Genomic DNA, 27356 nt, shown 5'->3' on the forward strand with positions numbered 1-27356 from the left:
GAAATTTTGGCTGCACTTCCTCTTAAGTTCACATCACTGTGTAAATGGCATTACCCACTTATAGTACACAGTAATACTTGGCTTCATCCTCTGTCTCAGCCCCAGTGATGTTGTTAGGGGAAAGGATGTCCTGAACTAATTCCATACAGGCTTTGTGGACTCCACGCCCACCCCAGACCAAAGCCATCAAGACACTAGATATGACAAATCCCATCATCACCAAAGGGAGGCTTGCTGGGACTTGAGGGCAAAGTTAAGCTGCTAGGTTTGGTATAAAACCAGATATGTGGGACTTGGGTCTCTCTCTCTTGGTGTCATAACTCTTCCCCAGCTCTCAGCCTGCCATTGGGATACAAGGACAGCAGAACGGGTAGGACGCATTTCTGTGTTTATATCCCTCTTACTCTCCCTGAATTATTCATTTCTTCATTTCCCCTTTCTTTTGTAAATAAACCTTTTATTAACCTTTTGTGTGTGCCTGCAGTTAAGTATCAATAAGTCCCTTTTAAGCGCGCGGGTGAGGACCCTCAGTCAGGCAACCCACTTTATATTGGGTTTGGCCTGTAACAATGTGAGGGTGGCTTTGTTCTCAGAGATGGAGCCTGAGAAGCGATTTGGTACCCCAGAGGGGCGGTTATTTGTGTAGATCAGCCTGTGTGGAGCGCAGCCTGGGATCTGCTGGAACCAGGTGGGGCAGTTACCAGTAGAGACTGACCCAGAGCTAAGGCCACAGGTGAGTGTGACCGTCCCTCCTAGGGACACTGACAGTGATTGCTCCTGGGTCACAGTCTGAGAATAGCTCCTGAAATGACAGGAGAGAGGCAGGTATTGTTATGAGACCCGGGTCACCCTGCTTTATGTGCCCCCCAGACCTAGGAGAGAGTCCCTTCCGCTGACCTGAGCTGTAAGAGAGGAGCCCAAGCAGAAGCACCATCCAGGCCATGGTGGGGACACTCCCACGATGCGGCCTCCTCAGCTCTTGGGCTGGAGTGTGGTGTCCTCACTAGGGGGAAAGATGCTTCATGCAAATCGGCTTCCTCTCTTCTCTTGCCCCAGGGTCCCCCTGCTGTCTCCTGGGGAGATATTGAAAGAAGCAGATGCTGGGACCTCAGACACAGTGACTGGGACACTGAGTGATGGGGTAACATAGTTCACCAAATGCCACTCCGAGTCTCTGGTTTCCTCAGTCCTAAATCTCTTCCCTGCAATATCATGGGACCAGAGACAACATCAGGAGACCAGGGAAGCTTCCAGGTTGAGTGAAAGTCCTGTGTCCTGCAGATTCTGTTTTTTTGCTCCCTGAATCCCAGGAGAGCTGGTGCCTTAAGATCCAAAGGTTCTGTCCTGTCTTCCTGCTTTGGGCAGTGCTTGCGCCCACCACCAGAGGGAGCCTCGGGACCCTGTGCGCTGCAGGAGCACCTGGCGCCAGGAAAGACTCTGCTCATTCTGGCCATTTCTCTGTCCTGCATCGGAGGTCACCCTTCTTAGTAGCATCCATCTCTGACAGCTGTGCATGGAGTGGCAGGACGGAGCCTATTTCCCTTCAATACATTTTATTGTGGTAAGTGGTTTATAACTTTGGTTAAGTGCCAGGTGTACATCATTATAACTCAACCTACCTGGTCACCACGTCATGACCATCACCAAAGGGTTAGTTTCCATCCATCCCCGTCCATCTGTCCCTTTCCTTTTCCACCCACACCCTCAGCCCCTTCCCTTGTGGGAACAACCAGACTGTGCCCTGTATCGGAGTTTTATTTCGCATTGTTTGTTTCCCTATGTTCGTATATGATTGAAATCATTCAGTGTTTGTCTTACTTTCTCCGACTTGTTTTAGTTGCCATAATACTCTCAAGGTCCATTGCCAGTGGTCACACTGGCAAAATTTCATCTTTTTTTTTGTAGCTGAGTAATATTTCATTATACACATATATATCAAGTATATATAACATATATCACCTCTTTTTATGCATTCATCTTCTGATGGGAAATAAGGTTGTTTCGACACAGTGACTATTATAGATAATGCTGCAGTGAATGTAAGGATTCCTATACCTTTTACAGTTAGGCTTTTTAAAATTAAATATCCAATGGTGGACTAGCTGTTTCCTATGGTGTTTCTATTCCATAGAAATATGGTTTTTGGTGAAACCTCCATTCAGTTTCCTTAGAGGCTGTTCCAATTCACATCCCTACTAATAGTGGGTGAAGGTTTCCTTTTCTCTACATCCCCATCATGCTTATTTCTAGATTTTATAATAATTGCAATTCTACCTAATGGACGATGATATCTCATTGTGATTTGATATGCCTTTCCCTAACAATAAGGGAGAGTGAAAATTTTTTCATGAGCCTGTTGGCCATCTGCATGTCTTCTTTCTTGAATTGTGTATTCACATCCTCTCCCCATTTAAAATCAGATTTTTGTTTTTTGTTGTTGTTTTTGTGTATTCCTTATATATATTTTCATTACACATATTATGGATAATCCCTAGTCAGATATAGAATTTGTAATTATTTTCTCCCATCCCGTAGGTTTTATTTTTGCTTTGATATTTTCTTTCTCTTTGTAGAAACTTTTGAGTTCCAGGTTGCTCCTTTTGTTTATTTTTTATTTTTATTCTTTAAAGATTTATTTAATTTGTTTTTAAAAAAGCTTTATTTATTTATACAAGCAATGGGTACAATCAAAGCGCAGGAGGGTGAGAGAATTCTCCAGAGCCAGAGTGGGAGCAGAACAGGCAGAGGACTGAGGTACACTGCTGAGGGAAGCAGCAGGCTGCAGGAGAGGTCTGCGCGCCAGTGGGACCCTCACAGGTGGCCGGGGATCGTAACCAGCGCTGCAGAGGCTGCGGGCAGCTTCGCAGCCCAGCGCTCAACCACTGCACCACGGGGAGACCCTAGATTTATTTTATTTATACAAGAAACAGGGTACAAGACAGAAGCACACGGGAGGGTGAGGGGATTCACCAGACACAAGCAGGGAATAGAATAGGCAGACTGATGAAATACACTGCTGAGGGGAGCAGCGGGTGAGACAGGAAAGATCTGCTCAACATGTGGGTTGCTCTGAGGTGGCGGGGATGGAACCTGCACTGCAGAGGCTGCAGACACCTTCACAGCTCTGAGCTCAACCACCTGCATGACCAGGGAGGCCCTCCTTTTGTTTATTTTTGCTCTTATTTACCTTCCTGTCTGAGTCAGATGCACAAAGATACCAGTAAGTCTGGTGTAAGGAGTTTGTTTTTGTTCTATGTGTTTTCAGATCTCAGGTCTTACATTCAAGTCTTTGTCTATTTTGATTTCGTTTTGGAGTGTGGCTTCTCAAGCATCACAATCCTCAGATTCATTTCAGGTTGGGGAAGACGTTGCAAGAAAGGAGCCCACAGATGGTGGGGTGTTGATGGTCAGGGGTCTGATTTGTCATGTCAAGTCTCCTTTGAAGTTGCCCCATGACAACACACCTGTATTTGAGGTGAGGCAGAGAGTAAATCAGCACTCTGCCCCCAAGTTGTCACCTCTTTAGAAAGCGAGGAATATGGGTCCAAGATATGGGTTCAGCCAACCATGGGTTCTGCACACCAATATCTTCGGACCTGCTGAATTCTTCATCTTCCCTCATGCAACTGCATGTCAATGAGAGAGGGACTTTTCATGCAGTTCCCCCCTGTGTTCCCTGGATGAGACCTCCTGCTGAGGCCACAGGAGGTGGCCCTATTTAGTGGACCTGGCCCCAGTCTCTGTCCCCTTCCTCCACAGCAGGGCTGACTGAGATAGAGAACAGAGGGGAGGCAGTACGTGAAATCCATGACTGAGAAACGACTCTTGCCAAGGCCAGAATTTGGCAAAGGTCCCTGGATATCCTGGAGGGATGCTCTCGCTCAGGGACTCCACTGTTGGGCCTCCTTCACCAGGAAAGGCAGGGCTTGTGCTGTCTCAGCAGCCCCCAGCCAGCCCCTGAGCACCTTGTCCCTCTACAGTGGGACCAAGATAGCATTTCTGACCTGCAAAGTAAAGAGAGGTGCCCAGCTCTTACACTCTATCAAGGCAAATAGATGCATTCCAGTTGCACAAAGGTACCCACCACCCTGTTCGTAATTACAAGCTTAAGTATAATCCGTGCACACAAATCAATATATTTGACTACAATTTAAATTTTTATCTGCAGAATATATAGGTGAGAAGTATAAATTTATAGCATAAGTGGAATAACACTTTAAAACAATTCTTTGCTATTATTTTTATATAATAAATCTAAGTCTCTTGTTTCCATGGAATACGCCCCCAAAAGTAGGCAAGTGATAGCAGCAAAGTCATTTGTGTGAGGCCAGTCACTTCCATTTAGGACATGAGACCAGAATTCAGGCTGTCAGTCTTCCTCTCTCTCCTGATCATAACTTGTACTGTCAGCAAAACAGTACCTGGGTTTCGGTTACTAGTCACTCATATCCACTCGGTACACTCAGCTTCCGTTGGCCATGGGTACTGCCATGTGGTTTGAAGCCCGCAAGAGAACATCATGGAGGCAACACCCCCAAATGTCTTCATAGGTGGCAAGAAATGCACATACATATCTTCACAGGCTGAAAATTTAGGGGTGTGATATCAAAGTCTGCTGCACCTCCCACTGCAGACGGCCTCATCGTTCACTGCTGTGCTGGTCCGCGGCAAAAGTCCCTAGTTAAAAAAAATGAAGCACAGCCAGGGAAGGAAGGCTTCGAGAAGGTGTGAATTGGATGGGGAGTGGACTTGGAGGTGGGTGTCTCTGGGTGGTAGGTGTTGGGCCAGTGGTGTGGGTGGCAGGGCTATGGACACAACCTCCTCTCTCCCAGGCCGTGGCCATGTTCGGCTGGACTCTCAGCAGCCTCCCCCTGCGTGAAGGCTCAGACACCTGCATCTGCCTGCTGCCTTTCCTGGCTGGACTTCCCGTTAGGGGCAGACGAAACCAGCTGGCCCTGTGGCCTGGACCCAACATCTTCTCCCCTGGAGTAGCCTTCGCTGGCGTGTGACACAGATGCGCTTCAGGTCACTATAGAAATAAACGAGGAGGAGGAGGACTATACAGAAAGAAAGGAAAGGCTGATGGCATCACATCTCTGTGCTGGTCTTAATGCTGGGGTTCGGGTACACATGAGGATGTAGAGGATCGGGGGGTAATTCATGCCCGCGTGGCCTTCCCACACGTGGTGTGTTAGATGTCATCTGTGAAGAGCTGGAGCACAGGGTGAAGGTGCTCATGGGAGCCTTCAGGAAATTGAAAACAGAATCGTTGATGAAGGTGTCAAGTGTCAAGTCAAGAAATATTACCCATCTTCCCAGTCTCTTTCTTTCTGATACAATGAGAACAGGTTTGAAGAGGGAATTCGATGAAGTCTTTACAAAGAAAATAGCGAGTCCTGAGCCGTCCTTCCCTGGCAACTGTGCTCTGAAACCCTCTCCCTGAGATCCTTTCTGATGAGAACAAGGAGAGGCAAACTGAGCTTGCAGCTGCTGACTCAGCCTTCCCTCTGAGAAGGAAATTGTTCTTGGATCCTCAGCAAACAGGGGCATCCTGTTTAAGAACGTTAGGAGATAGCTGCTTTCAGAAAGCATTCCCAGGGCATAGTCCTAGACCCAGGCAACCTAGTGTGAATGTGCTCCCAGGGCTACTGTGTGTGGAGCACGGGGCAGTCCCACAGTGCACCCTACTGGTCTCAGGGCACACAGTCACCATGGCCCAAAGCTCAAGAGCCCAGCTGCTGTCTACAGCTCACAATAAACTGTCTATTCACTCCTGCAGGTGTGATTCCTACTTAGGGACTGTGAATCCATACATTGCATTTGGTTACTGTCATGGAAGCAGAAAAAAATACATAGAGACCTATTATGAGTACTTTATACAAAAAGATAAAAAAGTGGATCCAGATGTGCATCCACTCAGGTGCCACAGAGGATGGGCATGGAGTGGTGCAGGGCTTTGGAGGAAGCTCAAGTAACAAATACAGAATGGGAATTTCTAAGAATAAACTCAGTGGCATAATCAAAAGTAGGTAATTCAGCAAAAGTTTCAAAGTTCTTGTAACGCATATAATTTTGTTTGCGGGTTAGAATTGATTCAGTGACTGTTTAATAAAAGGCTTTGGAAATGTCACACCAGTGGAACCTGTAAAATATTGCTCTAAGTTCCATATGCAGTTCATAATCTTAAGATTTTAATTGTTGCACATCTGTATCATGTATTTTGTCAAAATTTTGTCATAGATCACATGCAATTTTTATTTTAAATAAAATTTTCATCCCTGCATGTTATTCTTTCTATTGTAGTTTAGTAAAAAACAATGTAAAGGTTTAATGTTATCATAGATTCTGGGAATATTGGAGACTTGAATTCAGAAACCACAACCCATTTCCTCATCACATCCCTATTTATCTTACAAATGTTCCCAATTCTAGACTCAAGCACCTTGAAAAAGTACCTGTGATCTCACATTCACTCTTAATCATTCCAGAAGATCCTCCTCCTTCACTTCAGGCAGGTCACTAGCTGCTCACACCCTGAGGACCCTCACTGCTCTGGGCATGAACCCCAACCCCTGCCTCCCCTCAGAAGCCTGCAGGGTCAGCCCTGACCCCTTACATGCTTCCTTGTTTTCAGACATCTGTCTTCCCTCTTACCCATACTGGTAGCTTCACATTCCTGACTCCTGTCTCTCCTATGGTCCCCAAGGAGACACTTCCTCTGTGTGGGGGAGGGGAGGGCTTGGCTTGAGATCATGGTGAAGACACAGGGTGTCAAGTCTGAGGGACAAAATTCTTCACAGCAGGATGTACCCCCTTCATCACAGACAGGATTAGAGAATTGATAATATATATGAGGCCAATTTATAGAAGCACAAAGGATACAGAATAATCAAAAACTCACTTCACTTAACATCCCACCTGAACCATTATCAATAAGACCCATCTTGTTGAACTTTCCTCTATATCCCTTATTCTCCTTCCTCACTGAATGTGAAAAAAATCCTAAGCACCATATCACTTCACTGGTCTATGCTCTGGCATGTGTGTACATTTATAATGTCCCCCAACTAATGCACAAGAAACAGCAGAAATGACTGCTCTCGGTCAGGGGTAGGCATCATCTCCCAGATGACACGAAGGCATGCTCCCAGAATTCCTTGCAGCCAGCTCTTGTGCAGAGAGCAAGCAGGGTGAGAGGAGAGAAGATGAGTTCATGGTGGAGATGAACCCCTGATCTGATTTGTGACATGAACCCATCAAATGCATTTCTTTCCCGCATCACTGAAGGTGAGAGATCTCCATGAAGACGTACTTTTTCAAGGTTGTACAAGCCCCTCCTCTACTTAAGGCAGGATCCAGATCAGTAAAGAGAGACAAGAAGTGATATGAAATGGGTCACACCTGGAAAGGTGGGGGACCTCTGCAGGACAAGGGGAGCTCTCACAGCTCTCAGGTGGTAGGGATTTAGCAGGGCCCAGACATAGCACCCTGTGGGGCAGGAGACATGTGGATCCTGGACCAGGCCTGGTGCCCAGCACCATAAAGGAGGCCCCACCACTCAGGCAGGAAGAGGGAGGAGCCCTGGGGTGCTCTTCAGATTCCATCATCACAAGTCACAAAAAACAGAAAAATTCTGAGGAGACAGAGGTGAGTGTAGAGAGTATGAGCCAAAAGGAAATTTTTCAGAGCCCATAATAGATAAATACTATGAAGAGTTGAAATTAGAAATGAAAATAGACTAGAAACAAGTGAACTAGAATTATAAGAAACCTCATTTCTTTTGAAGAATAATCCATGTCACTCAACTAAGGGCCACTTTGCTTATAAAGCTGTAACACCTGAGAGTTTTCTCCACCCCCACCCTCCCCGCATCACACACAGGAGGACACTGAGACAAAGTTCTGGAGGACACACTGCTTTCCCCTTCTATTCACAGATGCACAGTCTGCGGGTCTTCATCTCTCCTTGCCCACTTAGCACAGTTGGCAGCCCCTAGGGGCCCATGGGTTGGATGAGAACATCATTGAAATCTGCAAAAATGTTCAACTCTGCTCATATCTGCACCCACAGGGCTTCTTCCTTGGAGTCCACAAGGTCCGAGTGGTTGGGATTCACCTTCAGGTCCTCGGCACAATAGAGGGGCCTGGGCCCACGTGAGAGGAGAGTCCAGTGGGCATTTGCAGTCAGGACGGGGTCAGCACTGTCCAATCTTATCACCACGCTGAGCCACGTGTGTCTCCATGTCCCGTGTCCCCGTCTCCAGGGAGTGAAGGGAGAACCTGTGTCGGGGCTGCGGACACCCGCGCTGAAACCCAGAGATTCACGCCCTGTCCATCACAACTGTCCAGTATCTTATAGATCCTGGGTTTTATCCATTTTTCAAATGAAAACCAGTTCTCTTTACATTCCCTGCCTTGATGGGTAAGTCACGGAACGGGGGGAAGGGAAAGAGCAGGAGTCAAGGAGGATCGGGAAGAGGCCATCCTGGGGTGTCTGCTCCTAGAACAGGTGGGTGAGTGGGGACAATGAATTTGGCAACTGTGGGGGCCACACATGAAATAATTCACATGATGATGTAATTTAATCCTCCAAACCTATGAAGGAGACAATCCCTGACCGGCCATTCAAAGATGAGGAGTCAAAGATTAAGTCCTCCCCAGAGTTGGGAACTGAACGTGGGGCATCAAGGGATGGGCGCTGTGGGCCCAGGTCCCTGCTGACATGGACAGGCCCAGACCCTGAGGGTCTCCCAGGGCTGAGGAATGTGTATGAGGCTCTGTTTGTGCAGGGTGAGAGCCTACTCATGTGGATGTGGGAGGTTCCCCCAGGCTCCCTTTGTGAGCAGAGCAGAGCAGTGGGAAGGTTTTGTCTCACTTCCCCCTGGGTCTGGAACATTGTGAAGAGTCTGTGTTTCCATGATATATACTGCAGTAGTAGTCGGCCTCGTCCTCAGCCTGCGGCCCCAAGGTGAACAGGAGCCCCGCATTTTCTGAGTTATCACTGGATCCAGAGAAGCAGCTGGGGACCCTTGGGCCCTGGTGCTTATCTGAGTCGGAGGAGTAGTACAGGAGATCCCCGGAGGGCTCCCTCCTTCTGCTGGTACCAGAATATCCAGAAATCCCCAACACTGAATCCGCTGCTCAGGGTGCAGGTGAGTCTGGCTGTGGCTCCAGGAGACGCAGAGAGGGAGGGCGGCTGAGTGAGCACAGACTGGGAGAGGGAACCTGCAGACACAGACAAATGCACATGAAGATCAGTCTAGCTGGCTGTGGGGCCCAGTGGTAATGCTTCAGGATAGACACAGTCTGGGTCTCTGAGTCCTGTCTTTACCTGTGCAGAGACAGAGGAGCAGGAGGAGGAGGGGTGTCTAGGCCATGGTGCTCACAGCCCCTTGGCTACTTACAGAGCTGGAGTTGCCCTGCTTCAGGCTTCTGTTATCTTCTCCCCTCTGGCCTCACAGGGGAGGGGCTGTCCATGCAAATATGTCCCACCCACTGCCTCTAACCACTGCACTTGCAGCACATGGGTCCCTTGGAAAGGGAGGAGGATTTGCTGAGTAGTTTCCCCTGTGGGTGGACCGGGAGGAAGCAACTGCCACACACAGGCTCTTGGCAGAGGACTTGGCCTGAACTATACAGAGCAGGGCTGCTGAGTCCCCACAAGAAACCAAGGTTCCCAACCCTAGGTGCTCCAGGCAGTGGGGGGCACCCAGCTGGAAGATCCTGTCCTGCAGTAGGTAACTCCCAGAGAAGAGCTCAGCGCCCCCTGCTGGTCTGCAGAGACCATCCTTCTTTCACTCAATCAAGCATCACCTCATGTGTTTTCTAGACTTCTGTGTACCCAAGTCCTGAGAGTTCAACTCATTGGGGCAGAGGGTAGGGGTATGGCTTGGATTTCCCTGCTGGCTTAGATGATAGATTTGTTGACTAGTGGGGAGACTCTTCCTGAGAGTGTGGGTGGTCATTGTGGTGCTGAGGACAGGTGCCTGGATATATGGCAGAGTCAACTGGGGCTCCAGAGATGGGCTTCTCCTGAGCTGGTAGTGAACAGATCCCAAAAGAGGAGGACCCACAATGTCAGATGCTGTTCCTTCCAGAGCATGGCTGAGAGGAGATGCAGGCACCCCAAGGATGCTGAGGGGAGTGGGCAGTAGGGTCTGGACACCCTGCAGGGGTGACAGGTCCTCATGGACCTGGACTCCACGTGCTTGCGACTCTAGTCTGTGTATGATGCTTCAGTGCTGCACAGGAGAGAGTGAGTTATATGGAAAGTTCTAGATCTGGGCAAGAGATCCTGGTCGGGGACATTCAGGTTTATTGGATGATGAGAGCAGAGGACACGGAGTAGGGGTGAAAGACCATGTGCCTGGAGATTAAATGCCACTTCCCAACCCCAGGTTGTGGGTTAAAACTTAGCTGTCCTACAATATTTTAACAAAATCTTAAGGTCAGAGTGGTCAGTTATGTTTCTAATCTACGCATCTTTGTGATTTTCTCCGGCCTGGATAGTGACTGGCTCTCTATTGGGGAAAGTTTACACGAAATTTCTGAAGACTTAAGCACCTAAGAGGTTATTACACAATTTCCTGTAACTCTTCCCCTCTACCCCCACCATCGAGTGTTACCTGACTCAGTTTTCATTAATACCACGTTCCTGATGTTCTCTAGATGGTGAACCTGTAATTTATACTTATAATTTGTAAGTTATGAAATGAAATCCATGACTGATGTTACTTTCTGACAGATTTTTCAGCCACCTGAAGTTCAACTGATCCAGGCTGCTCCTGTGCTTGGGACCTGCCTCTCTCCCGAGTGCCTGGGGTCTCCATTGCTTTTCCTGCCAGGCCATGGTGTCTGTAACAGTGCCCATAAAAATGGGGCACAGAGACTTCAAGACACACCCCTTGAAGTATCTATTTCTTGTAGGTGGCACATCCCCTGCCCTCACCCCTCTTTGGGAGGTACTCTGGGCTCCACGACCTCAGCCCCCATAAGTCACCTTTTCCTGATGCCCAGATGACTCCCTCCCCTGCGCGGCCATTCTATGGGCCTCAGGACCCCATGATTTCCTGCCCACCTGAAAACCTGGCCAAGCACAGTGACACCTGAGAGTGAGGCTGAGACAGTCACCCCTCCATCAACATCTGGGGGCTCACGATCCCCTCCCCATATGGCAGATGCTCCCCTAGCCTCCCCACTGCCTCTCTCCTACTTGGGCACCTGGCACAGCTCACTCACCTGTGAGCTCTGCCTGCACCTGCTCGACCCCATGGCAACCTGGGGGGATCTGGTCCTGACCTCTGGCCTGGCTACCTGGAGTTCTTTCACCTGAGGCAGCAAGACTCCATCCTCACCTGGAGTCTCCTTGTGTGCATGTTTCTGCTCAAGGGTCTCTTTTAAAGGGCTCCAGTTCCCATGCACCAGGGAACCCCACTACAGGCCTCATCTTCACTAAGTGTATGTCAGCATCCCTTTTTCAGTTAAGATCACTTCTTCTGGAAAGATATTTTTTTTGGGGGGGTGTCATAACAAGAACTCGGGAACAGAGCACAAAGCCTAATCATTGCCACATCGTATTAAGATTTCCTTACTCTTTGCTGAATAACATATTCTGCTCTAAGGTCTCAGATTCCCTGCCTGCAACGTGTCACCAAGCTCCGTTGGGCTCCTTCTGGCTGTGACAGTGTTAGAGTCCCCTGTTCTGATGTTGTAAAGGCAGGAATAGGGCACAGTGCATGTTTTCTGATCCCATGCAGACCGGTTAAAGGAGGAGTCAGAGTCCTCAGTGGCTTTGCAGGTCTTTTATTGGGGTTCACCAGGCATATGGCAGGCAGGGGTGCGGGCTGGGGGGCTGGGAGGCTGGGAGGCTGGCAGGCCTCCTAGCCCCCAGCAGGTCTTCACTCTATCGAGGCTCTCTGGCATTCGTTCTGCTGCTTCTCGGCTTCTCTTTGGGCTTCTGCTTAGGCTTCTCTTGCTGCTGCTGGCGTCCCCGTGACGCCGCCCTTAAAAGCCCAGACTTAACCCAGGTGACTCCCATCTACCTATGCCCACACCCTGCTCCAGGTGCCCGCCATCAGGCATGCATTCAGGACCTCAAGGATCCATCATCTATCCTGATGGCGGGAGGGCAGAAAAGCCTGACATTTTTTACCTTACCCTACAGATGTATGTCCACATTCAGCATGTGGGGTTCTGCTGATCATGTCCATCAGGGTCATGTTTTCACATTTATTGCTGGACACTGTTGACCTAAGTCCTGGGATGTTTATTATTCCCAGTGGAATTAGTTACAGTCCTCTTGCTGCCCTTATCTCTGAAGCCTTCCTTAATTCTCCCGAGGCCCCCACCTGCACTGTCCCTGAGGCTGCCTAATTCTCCCTAACTTGCCCTTGGATTGAACAGTTTCCCACAAGTGCTGGCAACGCCAAGCGTATGACCTTCGCTGTGTGGAAAGCACTCATTGGATTCCTCTCTTGACATTCAAGCCAGCATGGCTCTGCTTCACCTACTCACCCTGCCCCTCATCCCACGCCTGTCAGTTCTCACCTTTCCCATCACTGGAGTGTGCCTTTTACAGGTTGTGATAGAATGACAAATAGCTTTATGTAATGTTGTAGATATTTTTCTTTTTTTTTTTTAAGATTTATTTATTTATTTATTTATACAAGCACTGGGCACAGTCAGAAGCGCAGAAGGGTGAGAGAATTCACCAGAGCCAGAGCGGGGAGCAGAGCAGGCAGAAGGACCGAAGTACACTGCTGAGGGGAGCAGCGGGCGGCCAGAGAGTTCTGCACACCATGTGGGATCCTCTCCCGGCAGCTGGGGATCGAACTGGCACTGCAGAGGCTGCGGGCAGCTTTGCAACACAGTGCTCAACTGTTGCGCCACCAGGGAGGCCCTAGACATTATTCTTTTGTAAGAAATACCCATTTGAAATTAACATCCATGCTTGTGACTGATAGTTCATTCCTCTCAATTTGCCCTAAATGTACAACCTGCAGGAGACACCTGTGCTTTTCCCGCGGTGGAGGGTGGGGTGTTGGGATGCATAAAGCTGTTACAAACATCCAGGTGGTAAAGAGTTTTGGTTGTTTTCATTTTTGCTTGTTGTGAATTAGGTAATTTTTAATAATTTTATTTGTTGTTATTTCCTGTATGACCAACTCAGAGATGGAAATCACACAAAACCAGTCCTTTCTTTCAATTAAGCAAATAATTAAATCAGGTGCAAGGGCAGTGGCTGATCCTTCCAGAGCAGCCAAGTCGTGCTGAGGCCCCTTAACAGGTTCACAGTCCAAGGTTTGTTTCACTTATTGAAAACTCAAAGAAAATAAACTAATTCAAACCTCCTTAGAACTAGTAAATTATTCCTGAGGCAAAGGAAATTCTCTTTTTTTGAAGACCCCTCACACCTACTGGGAGTGACTCTGAGGACAGAGGGAGGGAAGGGCCTGTGTCAGGAGGTGCCCTGGAGGAGCCTGGGCCAGGAAAGCAGCCCAGAAGGAGCAGAGCCCCAGGCTAAGCCTCAGCAGCAGCTGCCAGGGGTGCCTGCTCTTGGTTGAAGAGAAAAACGGTTTTTGTCTCACTTCCCCACAGGCCTGGAGCACTGTGTGACCACTCAGACTGCTGTCCCAACTTGCGCAGAAATAATCAGCCTCGTCCTCAGGCTCAAGACCAGCGATGGTCAGGGTGGCTGTGCTGCCAGATCTGGAGCCCGAAAATCGATCAGGGACCCCTGAGGGTCGAATGCTAGTACCATATATAAGGGTTTTGGGGGCTGTTCTGGGGAGCTGTTGGTACCAGCCCACACCATTACCACGCCCGATATTGTTGCTGCTTCCAGTGCAGGAGATGGGACCCTCTGGCCCAGGTTCCCAGAGACTGACTGTGGCTGAGTCAGCGCAGACTGGGCCCAGGATCCTGGAAGAAGGAGAGACACAGAGATGGTGATGCTGGGCTCTAGAAACAAGAGGACTTATCCGGGGTCCATGCATCTTCCCAGGGCTCTTCCCAGTCCCAAATCCAGTTACCTGTGCAGTGAGAGAGGAGAACAAGCAGGAGAGGGGTCCAGGCCATGGTGCTCACACTTCCCTGAGCCCACATGGCACTAGGCTGCCCCAGGGCTCCTTTTCTCCTCCACCCTCTGCCCCAGGAGGGGCTGTGCATGCAAATGTGTTTCAAGCTGAACTGCCCAGCCCCTCCCTGATCCCTGGTGCAGGAGCTCAGCTCACACCCACACTCAGGAAGAGCAGGGTTTCTTCACCCCTGGGAAAACCCTGGGATGAAGCACCTGCTGACACCACACACAGGTCCCTGCTCAGCAGTTGTGCCAGACAAGAAAGAACACAGCCCTGAGTTCCCACCTGTTAGCACAGGGCCTAGACTTAGGCCAAGCTCCTTGGTGTTGAATGACCTCACTGGCTGGTGTGTGTAGAACACTGGGCAGTTCCACAGCGCCCCCTGCTGGTCTCTGGGCAAACACTCACATTGGCCCAAAGTTCTGAGAGCCCAATGGGTGTCTGCAGCTCAGGAGAGGCTGTCTCTAGTCACAGTTGCATGTTCTAATTCCTAGGACTGTGATTCCCAGGCACTGCATTTGGGTACTGTCAATGACCTGCAAAGAGGTACTTACAGAAGTATTTTGAGAACATTATACTAAAAGCTAAATGATCCAGAAGTGCATCAAACCCTGTGCTATTGAGGATGGGCCCTTTGAGCTGTGAAGGGCTTTAGAGAAAGCTCAGGGAAATGTCACAGAATGGAAATTCCTAGAAATGACATCAACGGCATATTGAAAATTTAATATTGTTTATCGATTAGAAATTATTTAGTGAAAGTCTTTGGAAAACTTAACAGTGGTGAAGCCTGTAACATATTTCTTGAGTACTACATGGAGCTTTGTAATCTTAAGATTTTGGCTTTTGCCATATCTGTGTCGTATAATTTGTTAGAATTTTTTCTCAGGACACATACAAATTGGTTTTATTTTAAATAATTTTTTTCCTGTATGACTTACTCACTATGATAGTTTAAATAACAAATAAAAGTGAGAGTTTAATGTTTTCATGTAGCCGGGAATGTGTGGAGAGCTGAATTCAGAAACCACAACCCATTTTCCTCACCACACCCATTTTCTACTCTGCTTTCCCCTTGCAAAAGGCCCCAAACTTCTAGACTCTGGGGGTCTTGAACAAATACCTGTGATCTCACATTCTCTCCTCAGTCATTCAGAGGATCCTCCTCCTTCATCCCAGGCAGGTCAGTAGCTGCTCACCCCCTCAGGACCCTCACCGCTCTGGGCATGAACCCTACCCCGGCTTCCACTCAGGAGCTGCAGGGTCTGCCCTGTCCCCTCACACACCTCACACCCTTCCTTGTTTTCAGACCTCCTATATTCCTCACACTCATGGCTTCATATGTTCCTTCTATGGTTCCCAAGGTGATGCCCCTCTTTGTGGGGGAGAGAAGGGCTTGACTTGGGATCTGGTGAAATCACAGGGTATCAGACACCCTGGATCATTCACAGCAGCTCACACCCTTATCATCCTGGACAGTAAAACAGAATTGATAATATTACTTTGAGCCATTTTCGGAGGAAAAACTATGCAAATAATCCAAATCTTGATTCACATCTCATCCTACCTCAAGCAACATCAATAAGACTCAAGGTGTTACATCCTCCTCTTTATCCCTCATCTCCCCTTCCTCACTGAATGTGACAAGAAACCTCAGCACCATATCATTGCATTGCTCTATGCTCTGGCAGGTACAGACATTTATAATGTCCCTAAACGATTGTGCAATGAACAATAGCAGTGCTTTCTCAAGGAGGAGGTAGGTGTCATCTCCCAGAATTCCTTGTAGGCAGCTCTTGTGCAGAGAGCAGGCATGGTGAAGAGAGGGGAGCCTCGGTCATGGGGATGAAGCTCCCCCGGGTCCTATTCTTGACCCCACACCAGACCTGAGCCCACCCAGGACTCTTATATGTCCCCTCCTGAAGGTGAGAGGTCTCCGTGCAAATACTCAATTTTTTGATGGCTGCACAAGCCCCTCCTCTACTTAAACCAGGATCCAGTTGAATAATGAGGACCAGAAGTGGTAGGAAATGTGTTACACCTGGTAGGGTTGGGGGACCTCTGCAGCACAAGGGGAGCTCTCAAAGCATTCAGTTGTGGGGCCATGAGCAAGGTCTAGACACAGCAGACTCTGCTACTGGACACATGGGCATCCTGGTCAGTGCTGGGGTCAGGGCTCACCTTCTGCACCTAGCACCCCTCACATTCTATACTGACAGCCAAGGTGTCTGCACAGCAGCCTCAGCTCACTGCACGTCAACATCCCACCTGTGCAAAGGGCCCAAACAAGCGGAGCTACTCCGTGTCATCGGAGGTGTGGAAGGTCATGGGGTGAGTGGGCTCTGCAGGGAGGAAAGGGAGGCCAGGCCTCTGTCTTCTCCAGAAGGGACCAAGGGCAAGTCTGTGAGTCGCTGCCATATTGGAGACCCCAACACTCAGGCAGGAAGAGGGAGGAGCACTGGGGTGCTGTTCAGACTCCACCATCACAGTCACAAGAAACCAGAAAAATTCTGAGGAGACAGAGTTGAGTGTAGAGATATGAGCTAGAAGGAAAATGCTTCAGAGGCCTTAATCAGTAAATACCATGAAGAACTGAAATGAGACATGAACATGGAATAGAAACAAGTGAACTGGAATTACAAGAAACCTCATTTTTTTGCAGAATATTCCATGTCACTCAAACTAAGGGCCACATGCTTATGAAGCTGTAACACCTGAGATTTTCCTCCACCCCCACCTTCCCTACATCACACACAGGAAGACGCTTAGACAGTGTTTTGGGGGACACATTGATTTCCCCTTCTTTTCACAGATGCACAGTCTGTGGGTCTTCATCTCTCTTTGCTCAGTTAGCACAGTTGGCAGCCCCTAGGGACCTATGGTTTGGATGAGAACAACACTGAAATCTGTAAAAATGTCCAACTTTGCTCATGTCTGCTCCCACAGGGCTTCTCCCCTGGAGTCCACAATGTCCGAGTGGTTGGGATTCACCTTCAGGTTCTCGGCACAATAGAGGGGCCTGGGCCCATGTGAGTGGAGAGCCCAGTGGGCATTTGCGGTCAGGATGGGGTCAGCACTGTCCAATTTATCACCACACTGGGCTACGTGTGTCTCCATGTCCCGTGTCCCCATCCCCAGGGAGAGAGGGGAGAATCCGTGTCAGGCTGCAGACTCCCACGCTGACACCCAGAGATTCACGCCCTGTCCATCACGACTGTCCCGTATCTGATAGATCCTGGGTTTTAATCCAGATTTTTTCGAAAGAAAACCAGTTCTCTTTACATTCCCTGCCTTGATGGGTAAGTCATGGAACGGGGGGAAGGGAAAGAGCAGGAGTCAAGGAGGATTTGGAAGAGGCCATCTTGGGGTGTCTGCTCCTAGAACAGGTGGGTGAGTGGGGATAATGAATTTGGCAGCTGTGGGAGCCACACATGACATAATTCATATGATGACATAATTTAATCCTCCAAACCTATGAAGGAGGCAATGGCCTGACTGGCCGTTCAAAGGTGAAGAGTCAAAGTAAGTCCTCCGTGGAGTTGAGAACTGAACATGGGGCATCAAGGGATGGGCGCTGTGGGCCCCGGTCCCTGCTGACATGGGCAGGCCCGATCCTGAGGGTCTCCCAGGGCTGAGGAATGTGTATGAGTCTCTGTCTGTGCAGGGTGAGAGCCCACCCATGTGGGTGTGGAAGGTCCCCCCAGGATCCCTTTGTGATCAGAGCAGAGCAGTGGGGAGGTTTTACCTCACTTCCCCCTGGGCCTGGAGCACTGTGAAGAGTCTGTGTTTCCATGATATATACTGCAGTAGTAGTCGGCCTCATCCTCAGGCTGCGGCCCCGAGATGAGCAGGAGGCCTGCATTGGCCAAGGCATCTTTGGCCCCAGAGAAATGGCTGGGGACCCCGGGGGCCCTGGTCCTTCTCTTACTCTGTGTTGTAGTTCCGGAGATATCTGGGAGGGCTCCCTGGCTTCTGTTGGTACCAGAGTATCTTGAAACTACCATCATTGTATCCACTGTCCAGGCTGCAGGTGAGTCTGTCTGTGGCCTCAGGAGAGGCAGAGAGGGAGGGTGGCTGAGTGAGCACAGGCTGGGAGAGGGAACCTGCAGACACAGATATGACCAATCCAAATAAACATCGATCCCAGATAGGTATAAGATCTACTGGGATTAAATGAGACTCGGGATAGTTCGGGTTCTCGGAGGTCTGTCCCCACCTGTGCAGTGAGAGAGGAGGACTAGAAGGGCGTCCAGGCCATGGTGTTCAAAGCCCCTGAGCCCACCTGGGGCTGGGCTGCCCCAGGCCTTATTTTCTTCCCACCCTCAGCAACAGGAGGGGCTGTGCATCCAAATGGGGTTCCATTCAGGGACTGCCCAGCCTCACCCCTGAACCTGGTGCTAGATCTCAGTTCATACCCCACACTGGGGAGAGAGGTTTGATTCTTCCTTGGGAGAGCCCTGGGAGGAAGCACCTCTGCCACCACACTCAGGCCCCTACTCAGGGGACTGTGCCTAGCAAGAGGACATTTGGCTGCCGAGTCCCCATCAGGGAGCCCAGGACCAGCCCCAGCCCAGGCTCCTTTGTATGAATGTCCTCCCTGGGCTGCTGCATGTGGACTATAGGGCAGCCCCACAGCGCCCCCTGCTGGTCGCAGAACTCACAGTCACCATGGCCCCAAGTCCTGAGAGCCCAGCTGGGGTGTGCAGCTCACCAAGAAAATCTCTCTGTTCACACCTGCAGGCTCCGACCCCAGGGCTTGTGATTCACCACTTTGCGTGTGTTTGCTGACAGGGAAGCACAAACAGGTACGTATAGAAAGATTGTGAGTACATTAAACAACATCTAAATGACGCAGATGTGTATAGTCAGCTGCTGCAGGGCATGGACCAGTGAGCTGTGAAGGGCTTCAGAGGAAGCGCAAGTAAATGACTCTTCAGATAACTTCTAGGGATCACCCCAATGGCATATTTAAAAGTGGATAATTCAGCAATATTTCAAAGTTTCATTTGATGCATATCAGTTTGTTTACAGATTATATTGGATTTAGTGCTTGGCTGTAATAAAGGCTTTGGAAAGCCTCACACCAGTGAAAAATGTGACTTCGTTTTTGAAGTGACTTATGGAGCTGTGTAATACTAAGAATTTAGTGTCAGTGCATCTCTGTCATTTTTTGATCATATTTTTGCCTTAGGTCACTTGCAATTTGTTTGTATTTTAAATGAAGTTATCCTCCCTGATTTACTCTCTATCTTAGTTTAATAACAAAAAAATGTGAGAGTTTTGTTCCTGCTGTTGCTGTGAATGTGTGGAGAGGTGACTGCAGACACCATAACCCGTTTCTGAACAACTCCTTCTCTGCTCTGCTTTCACCCTGCAAATATCCCCCAAATCCTAGACTCAGGGGTCGTGAGAAAATACCTGTGATCACACATTCTCATTTCAGTCACTCAGAGGATCTTCTCTTTCAACTCAGACAGGTCATGGAGGAGCCCTGGGGAGCAGTCCATCTTTCTTCATGGAATATTCTGAGGAGGCCGGTGAGATGAGTGATGGTGAGTCAGGGGGAAAATTTATTCATTGGTTATAATAAATAAATGCGAGGAAGTATTGAGATTAGGCATGAAAATGGAGCAGCAAGAGTTGCCCTAAAATGTTAAGAAACCTCATTTTCTCCTTGCAGAATATTCCATGAGAACAAACTGAGAGCCACTCTGCTTATGAAGCTACAACACCTGACTTTCCTGCTCCACCCCACCCTCCCCATATTCACACACAGGAGGGCACTGAAGACAAGGTTTTGGAGGGTACAGTGCTTTCCCCTTCTTTTCACAGGTGCACAGTCTGTGGGTCTTCTGCCCTCGCCCAGCTAGCACAGTTGGCATCCCCTAGGAGCACATGAGTTGAATGTTAACCTTGTTAATTTCTGCAAAAATGTCCAACACTGCTCATATTCCACACAACGGGCTTCTTCCCATGAGCCCACCATGTCTGTGTGGTTGGGATTCACCTCCAGGCTCCTGGGTATCGGAGAGGTCCTGGGCCCGGGTGAGAGGAGAGCTCAGTGGGCATTTGTGGTCAGGATGGGGGTCAGCAATGTCCATTCCTATCACCACACTGAACCCTGCTCTGCACTCAATGTCCTGTGTCCCATCCCATGTGCTCCACTCACCAGAGTGACGAGGTGAGTACCCTGTGTTGATGGTATAGATCATCACACTGACACAGAGATAAATCCAGAAGCCATGTCCACGACACTTGTATAGTATTTGAAAAATCAAGGATTTCAGTACAGATTGTTTCCAATGACACTGGGCAGTGAGTGAGGTGGGGGATTTGGACAGAGAAACCTAGGTCATAGCGAAGACTTCTAAGTTCCCCTAAACTCACAGATGGTGTTGGTGTCTGCAATGTCCCTTCAACTCTCCCAGGTGGCTTTGGGGATACATTATGCAAATATGAGGGCACACCACGAGTCAATTCGGGTCCTCAGTCCAGTGTGTAGCTTCATTCAAGGCGTTGTCCTAGGGTATCTGGGTGTCTGTGTTTGTCCTTTGGGTGGAAGCACCTGCTGTCAGCTCTCACATGGGCCATGAGCACAGGCACAGATATCAGAACCATTTGAGTGAGCCTGGCCAACTCTGACAAGTCCCACAGCGCCCCCTGGTGTGTGCTCTAGAGAATATTAGTGGTGTTGGGAGGTAGGCAGAGGAAACTTGAGCCCTTTTTTACTTTTAATGAGTAATTGGGGTTTTTTTTGTTCTTTTTTTGTTCTTTTTTTTTAAATAGAGGCATGTTTTATTTATTTATTTATTTGTTTGTTTGTTTTTGTTTATACAAGCACTGGGTACAGTCAGAAGCGCGGGAGGGTGAGAGAATTCACCAGAGCCAGAGCGGGGAGCAGAGCAGGCAGAAGGACCGAAGTACACTGCTGAGGGGAGCAGCGGGAGGCAGGAAAGGTTTTCGTGCCATGTGGGACCCTCCTCTGGTGGCCGGGGAGCAGCCGGGGATCGAACCAGCGCCGCAGAGGCCGCAGGCAGCTTCGCAACCCAGCGCTCAACCGCTGCGCCACCGGGGAGGCCCATGAGTAATTGTTTTTTATGCTTGAGTCACTGAAGAGAGTTTTCACCTAATATTTGAAAAATTATATTTTTTCAAATTTATTTTTCATTTAGTTTATGTTTAGCAACTCTTATAAGTTCTAAGATTTTCTCCTTTTTCATTTGTTGCGAGTTTTTGTACTGAGTGATAAAATGGATTTTATGATAGTTGAATAAAAATATCTAGCACTTACATCAGTCTAAATCATCTCACGGCTAGTGTCTGTATATTACCTCTTATTCAGATTTTTATTTTCCTCTTAAATCCTTAGAGGACCTTTGCCTGAAATCTTTCCATTCCTGGCTGTAGTTTGATTTCAACCACAATTTCAGTGATGGCTTCGTTTTTAAATCTGTTTCTGAGGGTCTTGGATTATTGAATGGTAATTTGGGGGGTGAATGTGTCATAGAATGTCTCCCTAACAACATGTTAAACATTGCCTTGATAACAATAGAGGCAGAGACAGGGCACCACCTTTCTTGTTCACACAAGTCTCCTGGATGCTGCTTAAAGCCATTCCTCACTTACAGCACAAGCTTCTGCTCAGTGGGTTGAGAAGGGGAATTTCATTTCTAGAAGCTCCCAGTGATGCTCCCATTTAACTCTGAGAGGAAATGCTCCTTTCTCTGCATGCTTAATTCATGGATGAGAGTGTAGCTATTAGTGCTCTTTGAATAAGAACTCTTCCTGGGGTGCAGGAGCCTCTGAGCTGGGGACCTGGGGGCCCTCCTGGTCATCGCCTGCAGAGAGGGAGGAAGGAGGCACAGGCACAGACCCCAGGACTCACACTGGAGATGGACACAGCCTGGGGGGCCAGGAGGAGGCACCTGGGAAAGAACCAGCACATACAAGGTCACAGAGCCTCTCTCCCCCTGGGGGATTTACCCTCAGCCTTTCTCTTTCCTCCTTCTGAGGCTGAGCCCTTCTGGGCATCTGAGGAGTTTTTGGCTGCAAGTCCCCATGGGTTCACATCGTTGTGCAAACGCCATTACCCTTGTACAGTACACAGTGATACTTGGCCTCATCCTCTGTCTAGCCCCAGTGATGGTGAGGGCGGCTTTGTTCCCAGAGATGGAGACTGAGAAGCGATTTGGACTCCAGAGGGGCGGTTATTTGTGCTGTAGATCAGTGTGTATGGAGCGCGGCCTGGGGTCTGCTGGAACCAGCCCGGATAGTTACCAGTAGAGACTGGCCCAGAGCTAAGGCCAAGGTGAGTGTGACCGTCCCTCCTAGGGACACTGACAGAGATAGCTCCTGGGTCACAGTCTGAGAATCAGCCCCTGAAATGAAGGAGAGAGGCAGGTGTTGTTAAGAGACCAGGGTCATCCTGCTTTTATGTGTTCTACCCTCCCTCCCCCAGACCTAGGAGAGAGTCCCTTCTCCTGACCTGAGCTGTAAGTGAGGAGCCTGAGCAGAAGCACTGTCCAGGCCATGGTGGGGACACTCCTGAAATGTGGCCTCCTAGGCTCCTGGGCTGGAGTGTGTTGTCCTCGGCCTTTTCATGCCTCCTGGACTCATTAGGGGGAAGATGCTTCATGCAAACCAGCTTCCTCTCTCCTCCTGCCCCTGGGTCCCCCTGCTGTCTCCTGGGGAGATTGAAAGAAGCAGATGCTGGGACCTCAGACACACTGACCAGGACACTGAGTGATGGGCTGACATCGTTCACCAAATCATCAGTCCAAGTCTCTGGGTACCTCAGTCCTAAATCTCTTCTCTGGAAAGTCACAACATCAGAGAGAACATCAAGGGATAAGAGACTTTTTCAGGTTGAGTAAAAGCCCTGTGTCCTGCAAATTTTGTTCTTTCCTCCCCTGTAGCCCAGGATTCTGGTGCTTTAAAGATCCAGAGGTTCTGTCCTGCCTTCATGCTTTGGGCAGTGCTTGCGCCCACCACCAGAGGGCGCCTCAGGACCCTGTGCGCTGCAGGAGCACCTGGTGCCAGGAAAGACTCTGCTCATTCTGGCCTTGCTCTGTCCTTCATCAGAAGTCACCCCCCCTTAATGGCATCCATCTCTGACAGCTGTGCAGAGAGTGGCAGGATGGAGCCTATTCCCTTCAATACAATTATTGAGAAACACTGGTTTATAATGTTGAGTGCCAGGTGCACATCATTATAACTCAACCTGGGTGGGGCCTCCCCGGTGGCGCAGCGGTTGAGCGTTTGGTTGCGAAGCTTCCCGCAGCCTCTGCAGCGCCAGTTCGATCCCCAGCTGCTCCCCGGACACCGGAGGAGGGTCCCACATGGCGCGCAGAAGTCTCCTGCCGCCCGCTGCTCCCCTCAGCAGTGTACTTCAGTCCTTCTGCCTGCTCTGCTCCCCGCTCTGGCTCTGGTGAATTCTCTCACCCTCCCGCGCTTCTGACTGTACCCAGTGCTTGTATCAATCAATCAATCAATCAATCCGTATAAATAAATAAATAAATCTTTAAAAAAAAAATAACTCAACCTGGGTGGTCACCACGTCATGACCATCACCGAAGGGTTAGTTCCCATCCATCCCCATCCATATGTCCCTTTCCTTTTCCACCCACACCCTCAGCCCCTTCCTTCTGGGAACCACCAGACTGTGCCCTGTATCAGAGAGTTTTGTTTTGCTTTCTTTATGTTCATCATATGATTGAAATCATGCAGTATTTGTCTTACTTTCTCTGATTTATATTCCTTACCATAATACTGTAAAGTCCATTCATGTGTTATCTTTTTTGTAGCAGTCATATTTTATTATATATTTCTCTCATAAATATAATGTATATCATCTTTTTTTAAAGATTTATTTATTTATTTATTTATACAAGCACTGGGTACAATCAGAAGCACCGGAGGGTGAGAGAATTCATCAGAGCCAGAGCGGGGAGCAGAACAGGAGGACTGAGGAAATACACTGCTGACGGGAGCAGGAGGCACTGCAGGAGAGATCTCATGACCTGTGGGACCCTCGCAGGCTGGTAAGGGATCAAACCAGCATTGAGGAGGCTGCAGGCAGCTTCGCAGCCCAGCGCTCAACCGCTGCGCCACTGGGAGGCGCAATGTCACGTCTTCTTTATGCACACATCTGCTGATGGAAAATTAGGTTGTTTAACAACTTGGCTGTTATAGATCATGCTGCAATGAATGAAAGGATGCCTATATCTTTTATAGCTAAGCTCTTTTTAAAAAAATATAATACCCAATGGTGGAGTAGTTGTATTCTATGTATTTCTATGTATTCTATGTATTCTAATGTATTTCTAGTCCATATAAATATCTTTTTTGTGAAACCTCCATGCGGTTTTCTCTAATGAGCAGCTGTTCCAATTTACATTTCTAGTGATAGTGGATGAGATTTCCCTTTATTCTATATCCCCATCATGTCCATTTCTAGATATTATAATAGTTGCAATTCTTACAGGTGTATGATGATATCTCATTGTGATTTTGATTTTGATTTCCCTAATTATAAGGAAAGGTGAACATTTATTCAAGTGCCAGCCACCTCTGGATCCAGCTTTGTCCCCCTTGAGCAGCCTTGGCTGGCGTGTGACAGGGAGATGCTTCAGTTCATTGTAAAAATAAACACGACAAGGAGAAGTAGGAGGAAGACGGTCTGATAAGGAAAGGCTGATGGGAACATACTGCTGTGCTGGTCTTATGACAGGGTCCATATGCACATGAGGAGGTCAGGTTCAGGGGGTAATTCATGCGCCCGTGGCCTTTTGCACGCAGCATATTAGACGTTATCTGTGAAGAGGTGGAGCAGGGAAGTGGAGAACCACAGCATGAAGTTGCTCAAAGGGAGTGTCAGGAAACTGAAGACAGCATAGTTGCTGAAGAAGATGAAGCTGACAGAAATATAAACCATCTTCCAGCCTATATTTTTTTCGGATAAGATGAGAACAGGTTCAATGAGGGAATTTGATGAAATTTTAAAAAGAAAATGAGTGAATCCTGAGTTGTCCTTCCCTGGCAACTGCACGATGAAACTCTCTCTCTGAACTCCTTTCTGATGAGAGAGCAGGGGCAAACTGAGCTTGCAGCGCTGGCTCTGCCCTCCCTAGAGAAGGGAACTGTTCTTGGATCCTCAGCAAACAGGGCTGTCTGTTTAAGGCAGTTTGGACACAGCTGCTTTCACACAAGAGGTGGAATCTAGACACCAGTTTCTACACTCAAGTTGCCAAATTGTTGAAGACTCATGTTCAATCATGAGTCACCTTGATTGTATAGGGCTTGACAGTTTTAGGAAGAGGGAGTAATGATCTTGCCACCTGTGAGTTAGAGTGGGGAGTCTCATTTCTTGAGTTCAGCTTTTGCAATGCACACTGAAAGGGAATTGACTGAAGGGAAAAGTATTCGTTTTCTAGGGGGCTTATTAAATCAAAGAGTGAGACTGTGTGTGCAATACCAAGTATAGAAGCTTTATGGGTGTGGGTGATTCAGGGAGCTGTCACCAACCTTACCCATGCAGATCCTTGGACAATGTGGAGACCCTTGGGTTACAAAAAATGTATTAAGGATGAAAGATGCTCCCCCGTGACACTTGAGTGACACTTGATTGACAGCTTCCTTTGTAGATGTGGATTCTGTGCCCAGCGTGACTATATATGTATGGGTGCAGGGAGTGAAAGCAGTAGCTTAAGCCTATTGCTGAGAAAGTTAACAGTGACTGGATCTTGTCCATCAGTCGTCCATTCGCTGTTGTTTAAACCTGCCAGAGAACTGGGGAGAGCCTCTGCCTCTGAAAATTAAAATGAAAATACAAAGGAAATGTATTTGCTTTAAAGCACTTTTTTTGTGTGTGCTATTGTTGCTCCTCCCTTTCCTTCACATCAATGATTAACCCAGTTATTCAATAATGTTTGCAACTGAATTTGCTTGGACACTTTTAAAGATTGTGGAAATCTGATATGCAAAGGGCTGTGGGGGGAGCATCCTGTTTCTTAGGAGGCAGAGGAGGCTCCTCAGCAGGTAACACCACACTGGAAACTACTAGAGTGAGAAAGGCTGTACCTGATTAGTTCCTTGAGTTTGTGAAGCGAATTTAGAAAGCAGTGACTGAATAGTGAACCGAGAAATAGGGGCAAAGGACATTTACTGAAATCACCGATTTGCCAGGTGCTTCAACTACTGGGCAGTGAGCCTGGAAGTCAGTGGATGACAGTGTCCTCTGCAGGGGATCCCTACTTGAAGGATCTAACCAGGCTCACAGTGTCTTTTGGGGATGAATGACAAGGGTTGAAATTTTTATTTCTCCAGGAGAAATTCCTTGCGGGAAGGACTCACAGTGCAAGGTAAATGACAGTTCCTCTAGTGTCACCGCCCACCCACTGTCACTGATGAGACCAGTGCAGTAGGACAGGCCCTTCCCTCACACAGCAGGGGCCCCGCCCTTGGCTTTTTGTTTCCTTTCCTGGGTTTCTCCCACTTTGTGGAATCAGATAGCCTGTATAGAAAAAGAACGGATGACCCCAGGTAGAGGTAACATTTTGGAAATGAGCTCTCAGGCATTTCTGAAACCAGGAGGAAATCCCTCCCCTTCGACTACTGTGGTGGAGGTCAGAGGATGTTGCCCTGGCTGTTTCTCCTCTTGCCTGTTGTTCCCACTTTCTTGGCTGCTGGCCAGGAACTGACTGAAAAGGTTTTGTCCTGGAATCCTCAGGGGAGTGGGAGTGGCTGTGGTGGGGAATTTCAAATAAAAAGGACCAAAACTCATGCAATTTGCTGCAGTATGGATAGAGTTGAATAATAATGCTCAGTGAAATCAGTCAGAAGGAAAAAGAAAAAATTTCGGATGGCTTCACTTATAAGTGAAGGGAAATCGAACACGGGATCAGGAAAATAAAAAAGACAAAACTTGTAGGCAAACTAGAAATGAGACCTAATGGGGAGAAAAGGGAGAGAGAGGGGTCAAAAAAGAGGAGGGAGGGGCACAAGAGACTATGAGGATGTTCAGGGGTGACTTGGTGGTGGGAATTTTATGGGGATTACACCTGAGAGGAGAAATCAAACATTATGCAAAAATGAACAACTATGTAAATATATATATATATATATATACACGCACTTATATACATACATACGTATACATAAAAATAAAATAAGAACAGGCGCGCTCAGACTCCCCCCATCTCAGCCTTTTGGCTCCTACTCTGCATTGTCACTCTCAGCCAGACAGGGGTCCAGGTTACCTTCCTGCTCTCACTTGTTTCCACTG

This window comes from Talpa europaea (assembly GCF_964194135.1).
Source record: "Talpa europaea genome assembly, chromosome: 14".
Taxonomy (NCBI): Eukaryota; Metazoa; Chordata; class Mammalia; order Eulipotyphla; family Talpidae; genus Talpa; species Talpa europaea.